This window comes from Pinus tabuliformis, chromosome 7 (assembly GCF_031772625.1).
Source record: "Pinus tabuliformis cultivar Carrire ecotype Pingquan chromosome 7, CPIR1, whole genome shotgun sequence".
NCBI lineage: Eukaryota > Viridiplantae > Streptophyta > Pinopsida > Pinales > Pinaceae > Pinus > Pinus tabuliformis.
This window is the reverse complement of record NC_142293.1, coordinates 321,430,859-321,445,998: the sequence shown is the minus strand read 5'-3', so window position 1 is coordinate 321,445,998 and position 15,140 is coordinate 321,430,859.

Sequence of the window (15,140 nt, the reverse complement as noted above, 5' to 3'; positions counted from 1 at the left end):
GACCGAATTGGAAAACCATCTAGAGCGTTTGACAGCAGACATTCCAAAGACTAGAATAGATGAGATTCCTCTTAGGCTACAGCGCTATGTGATTGGGGTCCCAGGACCTTTCAGGAGGTTCCTTTGTAGAGTGGCCCGTACAGTGGTTTCTTATCGTGATCATCACCAGTGATAGGATGATCGCCTGTTGTAGACTCATATGACATTTTTTCTTTTTGTACTATCATTTTTTCCGATCATAAGGTGTTTTTCAACCTATGGTCGAAGACGATGTATATTTGACACACTTCTATGCTATGCTATATCAATATTACTGGCTATCTTGTAAAACATGTTATGGAATGTTTTTAAATTTACTGTTTGATTATTGCAAATGTCTACTTAACATTCGAGAAGCAATTGCATATGCTAATGCATTTAAATATCTTGGAATATGTTGATATTCAATATAGTCAAATTCACGTTCCAAGAGACGAACTCTTAAAAATAATCTCAATAACACTGGATTTCTAATGGCATAAACTCTATTAAGCTGTAACACAACGAGTTCAGAATCTAACCTCACAATCAAACTCTGAATCCCAAATGAGATGGATTTAGATAATAACTCAATCACTGCACTATACTTTGCAATGTTGTTCGTTGTTTGACTGAGGCTTACCCCATGCATAGATACCAACTCATCAGAGGGTGAATAAATGACCCAAGCTGCAGAAGAAATGTTCTGTGTATTACGACAAGCACCATCAGCGAAACCAATGTACATTTGAAGAGACGTCGACACCATCAATATCAAGAGTAAAATCAAGATAAGCAGGAATAATGACGAAAACACTCTCTAATCTAAGCACACTTTTCTAATCTAAAACACACCAATTAGAAAGAAAACTAACCTAACTAAAATCTCCACACCCAGATTTAAGCATAATATCTCTTCAGATGAAGACCATTTCTAGGCTTTCCTAAAGAGACACCATCAAAGTCTACCAATTCATAGGCCCCTTTTGCTAGCTTTCGCTTAAAAACATAAGGACCATGCCACATGGGTACGAATTTTCCAGCGCCTAACTTATCATTTGCTTGATCATACAGTAAGACTAGGTCTCCTTCCGAAAAATTATGAGGTGTAACATTTCGATCATACTGAGCTTTAATACGTTTGGCATGAGTTTCAATTTCTAGTGCAGCATCACGTTGATTCTCATTTAGATGAGCCAAGTACAACAAACGTTTCTCCTCTTCGGAAGTGGCTGGAAGTAATTCTATGGCCATTTGCAATGATGGGATTTCGCATTCAATGGGTAACACAGCTTCCAAACCGTAAACTAGTTGGAAAGGAGTGAAACCAGTTGATGTTTTTACTAAGGTTCGATACGCCCAAAGCGCTGAAGATAACATGTTATGCCAATTCGACCTATGAATCCCAATGATTCGTTGGATCATAATGACTAGAACTTTGTTGATGGCTTCAACCAGACCATTAGCCTATGGGTAATATGGAGTAGAACTATCGTGACTCAAGCCAAGCTGGTTTGTTAGTTCAGTCATCATAATATTTCAAAAATGACACCCATGATTAGTGATAATCACTTTTGGAACACCGAACCTAGCAATTATATGATTTAAAATAAAAATCGCAGCAGTTTTGCCATCTTCCGAAAATGTAGGCATCGCCTCGGCTCACTTGGTAAAATAATCTACCGCAAGGATGATATAGGCATGCCCCCCGACCGAGTGAGGGTTACATGTAATAAAATTGATACCCCATTTCTCAAAAGGACCGACGGCAATTATAGGGTGGAGAGGAGCAGGTGGAGCGTGCATCTTTCGATCAAAAATTTGGCAGTTGTGGCATTTTCGGACGGCGTCAATACAATCTTTAAACAAAGACGGCCAGAAATAGCCAGTGCGCAATATCTTTTGGACTGTGGCAAACCCAGACATATGACCGCCACACGCTCCAGAGTGACAGTCATTTAGAACCCTTTCAGCTTCCTCATGAGTTAAACAACGTTGGAAAACAGAGTCCATCCCACGACGATAAAGTGTATCTCCAATAATTTTGTATTGTTGGGATTGGAATTGTATTTTTCGACACTGGGATCTTGAAATTTCAGGCCGAAAGGATTGGGTTTGGATATAAACTATGATATCTCCATACCATGGATCGAGAGTGCTGATAAGAAACAAGGATTCGTCCGCAATGGGCTCTTCCGCCACAGTTTCAGTATCAGCACGCGGGAAGTCACACATCAACTCCGCAAAAACTAAAGATTTCTTTGACTTAGATTTTTCAAACTCCAAGTCAAATTCCTGCAGGATAAAAATCCATTTGGAATACTTGCCCCCTAGCAATTGTTTTGTCAAAATATAAATCATAGGGTTACAGTCGGAAATTACAGTAGTTTTGCATAGTAAAATGTAATGATGAAATCGTTGGACAACTTGAACAACTGCCAAGGCCAATTTCTCCACATGTGAATATTTTAGCTCAGTTGGATTCAAAGTTCGACTAAGGTAATAAATCACATGTTCACTACCGAATTCATCTTCCTGAACTAATACCATCCCAATGGTGGAATGAGAGGTGACAAGATATAAGAAGTAGTCCTGGTTGTAGTTGGGAGGATGAAATAACGGTGCATGGGTCAACGCATGTTTTAGTGCATCAAAAGATTTTTCAGCTATCTCATCCCAAAAGAATGGAGTATTTTGTTTCAACAACTTGGTAAAACCCTTTGTTATCTTGGCGTAGTTAGGAATGAATCGACGTAAAAAGTTTGCTTTCCCTTGCAAACTTTGGAGTTGGTGAAGAGTCGAAGGAGGAGGCAATTTGACAATAGCTTCAACCTTCGAGGGATCGACACAAATGCCAGATTTTGAAACAACAAATCCTAGTAACTAACTCGTTTCTATACATAAAACACATTTGTGTGGATTCAACCTAATTCGATAATGCCTACACCTCATAAAGATTGCTCGTAAATGAATAAGATGATCGGCTCTACATAATGAATGAGCAGGGAAATCATCTAGATAAGGTTGCACAATGTGCTTGATGTCATGAAATGCGTAAGACATGGCTCTTTGAAAAGTTGCACCGGCGTTCTTTAGCCCAAAAGGTAATTTGGAATAAGCAAATGTTCCCCATGGACAAATGAAAGCCATTTTTGGTTGATCAGCAGGTAGAATGTTGATTTGATTGTAACCGGAAAAACCATCCATAAAGGAGAATATTTCACAGCCGGCACAATCATCAATGATTTGATCGATATAGGGAATTGGATAATTGTCTTTTGGACAGGCTCGATTAATATCCCTATAATCGATACATATTCTTATCGTCCCTTGCTTTTTGTTAACAGGAACAATATTCAATACCCAATTCGTTAAGGGAATTGGATAAATGAAACCTGCTTTAAGTAATTTTTCAACTTCTACTTTAATAGCAGCAGCTTTTCACGGGTGGATTTGACGCAAACGTTTCCAGACGGGTTTAGCATCCGGGTAAGTTTTGATTTCATGAACAATAATTGCTGGATCAATTCCTAGCATTTCCTCATATGACCAGGGAAACACGTCATGGAAATCTTGAAATAGGGCCTTATATTTTTGAAGTTCATTTTCCATACGAGAGGCACCTATATGAATGTTTTCAACAATTCCAAGTTTAACCGAAATGTCGATAGGAACTGTTCGAGAAATATTTCCCAAATTTAACTCAGAATCAGGATTTTTTAATGGATTCTGAGGTTCCTTGACATAATCAGTCGTAAAAATAGATGAAAAATCATTTTCAAAATGATCAATCTCAGGTAAGAACGAAGATCTATGATGAATATCTTCCCATGGTAAATCATCAACAGACAAAATTTCTCGAATCTGTTCATCTGCATGAACAAGTTCAGAAAAAGTTGTTGAATCTGAGTTTGATATTGAAATTGATTCTTCATGGACTACATTCATTAGGTAAATTTTGGTTGAAGAAGGGTTGGAAAATGACTGTACAGCCTGATACGCAATTTCATATGGACTCAAGGGCATAGCATCACCAAATGAATCCATCTCAGATTCGGAAGGTACGATCCAAGGATCATCATAAACAATAGTGTCTGATGAAATCATATGAATGGTTGCAGTAGAAGGCGATACATTAGGAGGAGGAAAGGAAAAAGTTCCTAGTAAAATAGAATCTTTAAATAATCCTACTCCAACATCCTTATAAGGGATAGTTGTTTTGCCGACATGCTGAATACTTTCAAAAGAGGTTGGGTCGGATGAAATATAAGTTAGTTTGTCTATAGTTACAATCTTTCCATTATGAGGAAACTTTATGAGCCAAAAGACCGACGAAACAACAACAGTCATAGCGTAAGACCAACTACGACCCAAGAGAAGGTTGTAATCTAGAGGGCATCAACCACTTCCACATCTAGATTAACAGTTTTGACTTCGACCCCTATAGGTAAATCTTGTAGAATTCCAAAAGGATGGAACCCATGGCCATCAAAAGCCTTTAGAATCATCGAGGATTGATTAAGTGTAGAAGAACCAAGCGATCTCCAACACTGGATCGACATAATACATGTTGAAGCTCCCTCATCAATCACAGTCCTATAGCAAGGTCTATTTTTGACTAACACTGGAATCTAGAAAGCCATTTGATGAGGTAAGCGAGGTGTACTATTTTCTAAATCGAAGATTATAAGGTTTGAGTCCTGAATATCAACAGCTCTTATAGCCAACCAATAGCAATTTACGTTGTGCTGGACATGATTGCAGCACCTCCAAAGCCGACATTACTGAAGGTGAAATAGCTAAATCTTCAACAATGTTATAGTTCTGAGTAGCTCTCGCATGAGGATTGAAAGCTGACTTTCGAAGTATACCCTTAGTGGGCGGTTTGATTACTAAGTCTGGGTTAGGTTTCTCGATCTGTAGCGGATCAGAACCGGGAGTTGAAGTTGATGGGTTCGAATAAGAAGATTCTGCTTCCATACCACCAACGAGACTTTTACTTCCATAATCTTACGATCGTGTTGCAATCCTAACATGGGACATCATCATTATGGGTTCTTCTGAGGCATTTTAGGAAGAACCTATCATCTTACTATCTTGACTAGGAAAAGGATCCTTCAAGACAGCAGGCGTTTGAGAACCTTTGATGATTTTCGCAACCTCAGCGTGATGAGTGCAGTCTCTTATAAAATTTTCTTTGTCACAAATGAGACAAGGATAACAAGGTTTACGTTTCTCATCAGTAGATTCTGTTTTATCTGGTTTCTCTTTCGAATTTTTATCTGATTTATTTTTCTTCTTCCCCTTCTTCTTACCGTCGGATTTTGATTTGGCCGTAGATGACTCTACGACATGAATATCGGTAGAAATTTCCATGGAAGAGTCTCCTGTCGGGGAATCTGGTAAAGTTATGATAGGAGAAGAATTCTTGGAATATTTATTCTTACTTTTGGTGTTAACTGTACCAATCATACCATCAGTGGCATGAGACCCTGAAGGAGCTGCAGTTATTTGATTTTGTTTAGGAAGGTCGGGGATTTTCTCGTGTAACGTACCCGACTGCGTATAAACGAGGTCAAGGTACTGAGCTTGAGCAATTACTTTCTCTTCAGTAACAACTCCTGCCTTAGCTACATCCTCAGTGATTTTAGGTAATAATGATTTAACAAACCATTCTGCTAAGATCTGATCCGGAATAAAAACTTTCACTAAACGCCATCGACGTCTCCATTCATGAATGTGATCTGAAATATAAGTGGACGTTGACTATTTTAATGAAGTTAATAATTCCATGCCATTGTCATATCTGACAGGCAACTGAAAATGAGTTAAGAATGAAGTAGCTAGCTGACTAAAATTATAAAAAGTGGCTCGCGGTAACTCAATGTACCACTTGGCCGCAAGACCAATTAGAGTGCGTTGAAAAAGACATAAATGAATTGAATCATCTGAAATGGAGTTAGATGCACACCAGAGGTGATAAGTCATCACATGGTTTGACGGATCCTCTCCTGATTTACCTTCAAACTTTGGGATGTCACTGGGCAACTTATTCGGCATTGGCGGCCAAAACGGAAGATAATTAATCGGATCGTTCGTAAGGCGTGACAAATCAGGCAAGTCCAAAGTTGCAATGAATGGTAACTGACGATTAGGGTCTCAAAAACCCTGGGTCATAAGACTAGCCCCAGGAGGAGGATATCCAGGATAACTTGGAATTGGAATTGCATTTGGGATATTATATCCTCTCGGAAAACAAGGATTAACCAGACCATACTAGGGTTGTTAAGGTTGTTGATAAGTATATCCAGGGTACGGTTGATACTGATAGACTGGGTTCTGCACAGTAGGACCGAATTGGTACTGTCCCTGGTACGGTTGATAAGTAAATTGAGGCTGACTTATGACAACCGTACTTGGAACAGGTTGTCCTATAGCCATTTCAACCGAAGTCTGAATTGTGGGTCCAGACTGAGGTAAAGATGCTTGAGGAATTGATGCAGGAACAGTAGAAACCGGAGCTGTCGATACTCTAGAAGTAGGTGGGGTAGATGGAATAGATGTTGCAGCAGTTGCAGTAGTCATTTGAGGCAGAGTTCGAGTTGAACTAGGTCCAGGTTGAGAAACTACAGAAGGTGCAGAAGTTTGAATAGTAGGTTGGACAGGTTGTTGGGTTGAACCAGAAACCAAGGGTTGTCCAGATTGAGATGACAACTGCACATTTGGTTGCAATATCTGTTGAGATTGAGATGGATCCCACGCTATGTTCATTCCAGGGTATGGACCCATAGAAGGTTGAGCATATTGAGGACCATAACTGGGTTGAGGGTAGGGTTGATAATTCAAAGGTACATTTCCAGCTCCTTGGACAAATGATTGACCTGAAGGTGGTTGGAAACCTTGGGTTGGGTACTGACCTTGAGGTTGATAACCTTGAGGCATGTACTGAAACTGGGGTTGACCTTGAGGTACATATTGATACTGGGGTTGACCTTGAGGTACGTACTGAGTCTGGGGTTGACCTTGAGGAATGTACTGTCCTGAAGGTATGTACTGTCCTTGAGGTTGCCCCCCAGGTGGTAACTGAGTACCTTGAGGTTTCCCCCCAGGCGATAATTGAGGACCTTGAGGTTGCCCCCCAGGCGATAACTGACTACCTTGAGGTTGTGGATTTGGAATGGTACCTGACATCAAAAGAATATCTTCTACACTCAACGGCTTAGTTCCGTTATTACCAGTTAATAACCCTTGTTCAACAGGTTGAGGAGGTGCTCCTGAAAAAATACTAGTAAGTGATTGATACCCAGAAGGAATAGAAGGACCGCCATATAAAAATGTTTCTAGAGATTGAGAAAACATGGATGACTATCTCGAAATATTCAAACGAGGATAATAACCTCTAGGTGTTGGATGAAAAGGAATACGAGGTGGTGAAAAACTTAATCCCAGGTTTTCTAGAAAATTGGTCAGTGAAAGATACCAAGCGTCCCTCCTAGGTGGACTGTAAAATATCGATTCATGCTCCCTAAGTTCTATAGCTAATTGATTTTCAGGGATAGATATACCTTCTTCCGAAGTAACAAGTTCTTCAATAGCAATAAGTCGAGAAGGAAAATTTTGGGTAATGACTCTTCCTACCCTGGGTGAACCAGGACCACTAGAAGTTGGAGAGGCAAATCCTGATGATGGAGTAGCAGCAGGTTCAGTTTCAGGTTCATAAATTTCAGGTTCCTCGGCTAATTCACTAGTAGAAGAAAAACTACCAGTAACTTCGGAAAATGAAATAGGTTCAATAATATACTCTAGTACTTGAACTTGATAATCAGGATGCACAACTAAAGAAGATTCTCCTTCTTCGGGTGACCCAACTCTACTGTCACTAGGAGTTACAAGGGCTCGTAGCCCTTCAAGCTGGCTTGGTGAAAACTCAGGAGGTTGGCCCCGAAGTCTATGGGACTGCTTCGGTAATTCAGCCACAATTAAATATTTTAATTACTTCACACGCAAACAAAGAAAAATCTCAATGAAAACCACCTAAAGTCTCTAAAGAACCAATCAATTTGAATCACACACCTAAAGAATCTAGGAGGTCAAACCACACACAAACAGTAACTTTCTGTACTGAAAACACTAGTTGGTGATGAAATCCAACGTTGCAAAATTCAATACAGAAATGGCGGCTGGAACAGTTACCCCGACAACTTGCTTAATGAAATAGACTGGCACAAGTTTCTCCACTAAACCGTCTCGAGTGAAGAGAACCCCCCAAAGAGTCCAAGTGAGTCTAGTCGACGTCTGCTCCAGGTACAGTGGGATATTCCCTCCACCGTCACCTTAGGAAAGAATCCTATAGATTATGGTCACTATGGTTACCAACGGAAACAAATATACCTAGGGGAACAGTCTGTGATCCGATACACACGCAAGGGCAGAGTAGCAAAGCTCAATCCCCTTGAAGGCTCCTTGACATAATCCAAGGTTTACCAACAAGTGACCCTAGGCTCCTCGACAATGGTTAATCCGAGGTTTACCATTTTTAATACGTGTATATCTGCTATTGTTCCCAATGAGGAAGGATTGATTACCCCACTGGTTCGAATATGACCTCGTGCTTGACTCCTTTAAGAAGAGCTTCCCAGAGCATAGATGTAACAATTGGAATTTATCTCCTACCGCAAGATACAGCGACTTGTTTGTTTTACTATCTTGGAGATTTAATTACTCCCTACTCCAAGATACTAGCCTAAGCTATGTTGGTGATAAAGAGCCCTAGAAACAAAAAGATTGCTAGATAGATTTTACTTTAAGCGTTATTTTTATGGTTGTTTCTTAAGTCAAAAGGTGTGGAGATGAAACTTTATGGTGTGAAGACTCGACTCCAAAACACTAAAAATGCACCTAAGATGATAAACAATCCTTTTTCTTCAATGAATTTCTAGCTAAAGAAAGAGTTGAGAATGCAATTGCTTGAAAAACAAATCTTTCCTTAACAAACAAATGAAAAGAAAACTTTTTTGTCTTTTTCAATAAACTCAAAAATGAGGCTACTAATTATGCTCACGAAAAATATCCCTTTCTTTTCAACACTCAAATACTACAAAAACAAACTTTTTCAAAAGAGATTTTTTTTAATTTCTAGAACACACTCAAAACTATTAAAAAATCTAATCTTGAGATCTATAAATTCTAAAAATCTAATTGAAGTAAAAGCTTACAAAATTTCTTTTCAAGGATGTTTTACTTAGTTATCAGAAAACTAAGGACTAATTTGTTCCGAATAACAAATTAATCAAAAATCAACCAGCTTATGTTTTCTTTTTAAAAATGAAATCCAAAACTTTCAAAACAAGTTCTTTCGAAGCTTCGCAAAGAGAAAAACGAGATGTATTCCTCACCAAAGGCAGATTTTTCAAATTGGTCAAACTCATAAAGAAGACCAGCAAAAACCAGGGTGATCTGAGGTTTCTAAGGCTTCTTAGCTCTGAGTTACTACAGAGACCAAACGAAAATCAAGCCAGGCACACAAAGCTTCTATAAATTCACCTAAAACCTAAATGCTAATGGAATTCACCTACAAAAAGTTTCTGAAAAGACATGTGCAGATCTGGGTAGAGGCTAAAACACATAAACAAATCCTAAGCTTAACTGAATGAAAATATTTTAAGTTTTTCAAAATTTTGACAAGGTCCGCAGGCCCCTAGTACAACCAGGTGCGGTACCGCTCTGTGTGGTAAAGCAATAGTATGGGGATGTCCGCACTGTGTTACAACTAGAACGTGCGGTCCTCTTCCAAAAACGTGAAAAACAAAAACAATTCAAAATCTAAAGAACCTAAATCCCACACAGATCAAGCAAAAACCAGAAACAGAGAAAAAGTTTCTCAAGTCAAAGTAAAAGCAAAGGAAAAAACCAAAAATTCAGTTCCCCAGCAGAGTCGCCATTTTTTCGGGCAGATAAATCATTCTTGTGGACAAGACCGATCTCCCTAGTATCTATGGATATCTAGCGACAAGCAAACCAAAAAAATTCTATCTTTCTATAAATATTGTGATTTATAAATAAAATCCAATAGATGTTTTAGACCCTACCTCAAGTTCAGTGCTAGTTTGTGGAAGCCACGCTCCGTTTGTCCAAATGAGCTCCCTTTTAAAGAACCTGCAAACACAAACAGGCACACATCAAATAACATCTGCATAACCAATATAATAAACCATCTTTATCATGATGATCAAGGAATTCGTGAAATAAACCATAGAAGACAATTTATTGAGAAAAATGAATCTGATTGTATTAACTTTAAACAAAGAAGAACTTTACAACCTTGGTGCCTTGATGTTGTACAATCTTAATTAGGAAGTCTAAATTCCAACAGCATTTACCCTCAAAAATATTCAGCTTTCAACCTCTCTAGCAACCAGTCCAATGGCTCAATTTATAGTGCAGAGGAAGGAAGTTACCAGGTCCACCTTCAAAGGGATAGAGTCCTCCTTCAAAGGGATAAGCTCCTTTCATCAAGGGGTTAGCTCCTTTAGTTATGGGATGCATGAACCACCTAGGAGCGAACTTGCCACCTTAAGATTCCTTCTAGAAGCGTACAGAATTAATCCAAAGTGAGTTTTTAATAATAAACTTGCGCCTTTTTTACTTTTACAGGGGTCCTCACCCACTCCTTTAGAGAGAGAGCGGGCAGGTCCGCAGGTAACATGACCAAGGGGTGCGGGACCGCAGGTAATGGTAAGAGAAAGTGCGGAACCAGAGTTTTAGAGCTTTTCAAGGACTTTCTCTCATTTTTAAGGCTTGACATGAAGAGCTGAGTTTTAAGACTTGCCAAGGAGGACAGTATGAGTGGTGATAGACTCACACTGACTACAAAAAGTCATGGTGACAATATTTTGTGTAACAGTGAGCGCTGCTATGCACAGACTAGGCATGATGTATTCCATAGGCATTACAGCTTCTACTCCATAGACAAGCCTAAAAGGTGTTTTTCCCGTCAGCTTCTTGCATGTCGTTCGGTAAGCCCATAACACTGCAGGTATGCGTAGGTCCCAATCACTTCGTTGTGCATTGCATACCTTGTTGAATGCTTCTGCGCGTAGAATCTTCTGTGCAATTTCTCTTCCTGCATAATGTCTTCCTAACATTAAGAGCCATCTGCAAGGTCGCCCCCCCAACACATGCTTATTGACCATGTATTTTAGCGCGGAGTTCGTGTGCATCTGTGCAGATTGTGGCTCTTCTCCATATGCCTGCATCCACTTGGCCAGATGTGCGCACGGATCATCTTGTTCATCATACTTGTCTACCACTCACATCTTAGGCTTCCCAAAGTGTGCTCTCATCCTTCTCCTACATTCGCGCCAATCATCAAAGCTTCCTTTGTGCATACCCCACCATCTCGCAGGCGTAGCGCACAGTACCCAGTCTAAGGCCTAGAAGCGTTGCTTTTCCGACACCTCCCTTTCAAATGCATCCAAGAAGGTATCTACCTCATTTAGACCATCATAAGTAAGCAGATCTCTTACTTTTGTCGACACATAGTGCAACGACCTTGTCATCATATTGCAGTTTATCGTAGTTACACGTTACTTCGTGTAACTAATTCTCCCATCATTATACTCCTTCGTCAGAATCCAAAGTGCAGGAACTCTCGCACTCCCATGTAATTCACCCATCCACACTTGGATTCACCTTATCTTGGTCTCGCCCTGTTATCTTGTAGATGTATTCCAAATCATCATCACTTTCATAGTCGTGGACCAGCTCCGTATAACGCGATCCTTCAGCAGGGTATAGGGGTATAATTACATGTAGTGACTTCTTTTCAAAGATTATCTTTTTCTTTTTCAAATTGATTACCCCATTCATGTCAGTGGCCCAGTAAATTCCTAGGAGCGCGAGGGATGGATTGCTGTCATTAGCAATCTCTATCATTTCAAAATCAGCCAACGCACTCGCTCCCTCAATATCAACATTTATTCCCTGCAATCGCCCCATGGGTATTATTTTCTGTTGGTTAACCATCCTTAGCTAAATTGGAGACCACTACAATGCAGGTCTTCCCATTCGCTCCCATGTTTGTTTCGGTAAAACATTCACATCCGATCCCAAATCCGAGATGACTTGATCCATCTCATATTATATGATCTGTGCGGTTAGCCTCATTTCTCATCTCGTCTTTATCTTATGCTTTCCAATCTTTCGGACTACACGTGGTTCTCCTGGCGCAGTCCCAGCACATCTGTTGATGAGTTCCTGTAACCCTTTCATAGCCTTACTATCACGTAGTAACTTCATACAAGTTTCCAAGAACATTGTGAGCATAGATGGGTCCATTGCCAACTCTAATTTATCTTTGCTTCCTAAAGTGGAGGCATCGGTGAAGCTCTCCTTAGCTTCCATGAAGGTTTCCTGAGTGCACTCCAAATCAAACTCTGCTTCTTTCGCCGAAGCTTTGCGAACCCAAGTACTATCTTTTGGTTGTTTTCCTTTGTCATCACCCGTCGAAATTCCACTTCAGAGCACAATGTTCAAATTTGGATCTTCCTCGTGCTGCTCAGACCTCATCATCTGCATGTTTTGAGTCGGGGGAGACGGTAGCGCTCCTTTGTCACATATCCTAGCTATCAGCGTAGGACAATCTTCCAGCTCATGATCAAACAACGTGTACTACAAACATGACAAGCTCGTTGGATTTGTGAAATCGTGGACATAATGTCCTGGCCCTCCACAATTGTAGCAAATCAACTATCCATGACCTCTTCCAGGTCCTCCTCCACTTTGGCCTCGTCCGCGTCCCTGAAATACTGTTCACGCCATTCCTGCATTCCAGTCAAGGAGCTACATTTCAACCTAAACATGGTAGGTGGGAGTTCTATCCATCATTAACTCATAGCTTCTGCAAGTGCACTCATCATGTCCCACCGACCTACAAAAGTTGCAGAACAACTATTGCGAATTTTGTGTATACTTCTGTAACAGGTGAAAATTGTCTGTGGCATGTTTTCCAGCTATTTGACAGGTCGTGCACCACAAAGAAGGTGCCTTGCTAGGTCCTTCTTGAGCCTCTGGCCTTAAAGGCATTAGTCCTCCTCATGTGAGTTAATTTGTAAAAATCGGGCAGTGGTCTTTGTGATGACCCTGACTCTTGCATTTCACACACCATACAATTTCGCGCACTTCTGGTCAAACCGTCCTATCCTATTTCAGAATTTTCATCTCAAGGCACAAATTCTTCAGTTGCATGTGGATCTGCTAAACTCCTAGGTTAGGATCCTGTATCGAGGTCTCATGTAGCCTCATATAAATCTCTAAGGCCTCTGCCTGAGTCGTTATCTTCTGCTACGATAGTGCATTCCTTAAATGTGGTAGTAGCGAAGCTACAAACCACTCGCGATGTTGTCCATCTGTCATATTCATATTGGCTTCGCAAATCATACATTTTAGCCTCTGATCTAGCTCCCAAGGAGTCTCACTTGGTAGAATCATATTCTCTTCAAATCCAATGATCGACTGTGCTTCAAATTTAGGCCTGCTAAATTCTCTATTTAGCGCTGCTTGGATATCCGCGACTCTTGCATTCGGGTTATCGTTGGAGTACTTAATATACCAAGTCAGTGTGCGATCCTACGATGTGCTAACTAGTGTCGCCTTATTTATATGGTCATCTGTAACACCTTGTGCTTCCCATACAGCCCTTACAACGAACTAGAATTGGTCCAGATCCCCATTTCCCAAACCTTTGAACACATGCAACTTCACTGTGCTCGCCATATTGAATCACGGTGGTGGTGGAGTTGGTATGGGTGAAGATGGAGGTGATGGAGGTGAAGCTGGTGGTGGTTTGGGTGGAGATGGTACTCGCGGAATTCTTTGCCTTATCACATGAATGGCACTTCATGAAGAGACCTTCGTGAGTTCTTCCTCATCTCCTCGCGGAGGTGAAATCAAGGGGCTATTTTCTGGACCCTTATTTCCTTCATTCCTGTAAACCTTTCCACTTCATGTAGCCCCGAACATCAAGGTAACTACATAACCCTCTTTTCACATAATAGCATTTTAATCCAAGTATTTAAAAACTTTACGTACTTACCTCGCGGTCCTTTGAGAAAGTGTCGCTCTGCCTCGCTGTAGCTGACTCAGGTATCAACAAGGAACTTAGTAACAAATCCTCCTATAATACGATCAAGCCAATGATCAACAGTGCACGCGATATTATCCTCTGATGCTTCTAATATTCACACTAGCTCTGGGGTCCACACAATAGGACCATCAAGTTTCCACATTCCTTAGTTGTCTGCTAGCTTCGCTATCCACTCATATAACTTAGTAGGGAAGGACACGAAAAATATTTCGTGGATCTCTGTATACAGGTAGCTGTCTAGCCACTCTTTTTTTGGTAGTCGTCGGTTTTTGTTCTCCTACGCTGCGAATTCGTGAATTCTTCTGTAGAACCAGCCTTCAATTTCTTTCTTAATTGGATTCCAATGATACGAAATCAGACATCTCTATGTAGATTCTGGTCTCGGCAATGGAACCATTTATTGGCTTATGGGTGCCTAACACAGGTTTAAAGTTATTTAGCCAAACAAATCCCTACACCACTAGCCCTTTTGGCATCAACCTATGGAGCACGGACTGAAGTCTCACCGGAAACAGTATGGGGGGTTGATGGAACCAAGTTTCTGCACCCTTGAGATGTTTGTGATTCCATTTTAGTCCAACTATGCCTGTCTTTGCACAGGTCACTTTGCACACTGTTCCAACCTTCAGTACCTTTGTGATCTATTACAATTGTCTTTCGCGCAGTCCTAACCAAGGGCTGAGATGCTTTCACGCTTCTTATGACAGAAAACTACACTATTTCCCCAAACTACACCACATATATTACTTATCTTCTTAACAGATCTTAGTTAACTTTGCGTAAACAGATATTCTATCTTGCATTCACTTAATCAATACAATTATACACATTTGTGCATCATTTAAGTATTAGAAGTGAATTTCATACCCAAGATAACAGAAGCATAAAACAGTAAATAAACACGTGGAAATGATAGAAAACTTCTCTTTATTAATACTTCCAACTGTTACAGACTCGACTCATCCTCCGCACTTAGCTG